The sequence below is a fragment of the Cyprinodon variegatus genome, unplaced genomic scaffold (assembly GCF_000732505.1).
Source record: "Cyprinodon variegatus isolate N-32 unplaced genomic scaffold, C_variegatus-1.0 Scaffold2077, whole genome shotgun sequence".
In the NCBI taxonomy this organism is placed as follows: domain Eukaryota; kingdom Metazoa; phylum Chordata; class Actinopteri; order Cyprinodontiformes; family Cyprinodontidae; genus Cyprinodon; species Cyprinodon variegatus.
In genome coordinates, this window is record NW_015152530.1 from 28,756 (window position 1) to 30,204 (window position 1,449).

At 43.0% G+C, this 1,449-nt stretch overlaps 1 long non-coding RNA gene across 1 annotated transcript; it reads left to right on the plus strand.

Annotated features, from left to right (window-relative positions):
- The first annotated feature begins 559 nt into the window (after positions 1-559).
- LOC107105122 lies at positions 560-1,112 on the plus strand. The gene is made up of 3 exons (XR_001482324.1): positions 560-642; positions 756-941; positions 1,061-1,112. It is a non-coding gene; the product is annotated as an uncharacterized LOC107105122 (long non-coding RNA).
- The last annotated feature ends 337 nt before the right edge of the window (positions 1,113-1,449 follow it).

A 1,449-nucleotide genomic window follows, 5' to 3' on the forward strand; every position in this document is an offset into this window, starting at 1 on the left:
TTTAGAAAATACATACAAATATATTTGCCTGATATGACAGGCAAAAACAGAGCTTACAGACAAAGTGTCGGATATTATCAGTTTTTTTTTCTATTTGTTTAGGTACCCAGATTCTCTAACTGATAGGACAAAATAGTTTTTTTTATCCAGAAATCATCCATCCATCCATCCATCCATCCATCCATCCATCCATCCATCCATCCATCCATCCATCCATCCATCCATCCATCCATCCATCCATCCATNCGAATATATCCTTTGGGTCACACCCTCTGTAACAATGGCTTTAACCAGCTGCAAGATGGGGTTGTCACCGTCATTCCTGACAACATTCTGAAATCCTGTGCTGTCACAGAAACCACAACATAAGCACTGACAGAAAGCATCGAATGCAGATGTGTTCAGCACAGAGATTGCTGACTTCCCAACTCTAATTGGTAGGTGCAGGTTTCCATTTTTTATTAGTCCCACTTTCACTCTTTTTCCCCCAAATGATGGGTCTACATGGAGCCATTCAGTGCAGGAAGTGAGATATGAAGTTCGCTTTCTTTTTTTAGGGGGAAGAATTTGTCCCTTCCAGTTTTCCATCACATCTTCATCTGCTGGAGGAATGTCTGTGGTTTTGTCGGATTCCTCAGAGTGGTAAGAGTCAGATCTTCTCTTGGCTTCAGCACTGTGGTTAGTCGTGGATGCAGATTGTTTATCTGTTACTTTTGTTAATCCAGTCGTTTTCTCGTCATTTTTTGCTTTTGCAGAACAAATCCTCATATTTCCTTCTATGAAGGAAAGATGACGGGAAATGAAGCGATCAACTCGAATAGGCAAGTTGTCGTGTTTAAAAAGTCCATGTTTTATATTTTTGAACTCTGCTTCAACAGTGGCTGAGCTTGCTGTGAGGCTGGTGCTTTTGAAGAGGGGGACCATAACTCCTGTCCAAAGTGGTAAGTAACTTGCAAGTCTTATTATGTGTGGAACAATCTCAGGTAGGAAATGGATGTTATCCCTATCCCCATTGGCTGCAGCGAGTGACCTGCTCTCCTCACATATGTTTGATACCCAGTCTCCTAGGTCAGTCTGGATCTCATCAAAAGGATCCCCTTGATGCATTTCCTTCTTCTTCTGTGATCTGTGCTTTCAGGTATTTTTTACACCTCTCTGATTCCAGAGGGACTCCAGAACTGTCATCTCCCTCTGCTTCGCTGAGAGCCACAACAGTGATGGCATGTATTAGCTGTTTTGCATGGTCTAAGCACGGTTCCCAAGTAGCACACAGAAGCACTCATTAATGTAGGTCTTCAGATCAGGGTAAGGAGTGAAAGCCTTCACCAGAGCACCTAGCCAGAGAAAAGTCACTCACGGCTTCTTTTGGTATAGCAGCACCTGTCCGAAGCCATTCTGTCAGCCATGTTGCAATAGCATTAATGTCGTGTCTCTCTGACAGCATTTGCA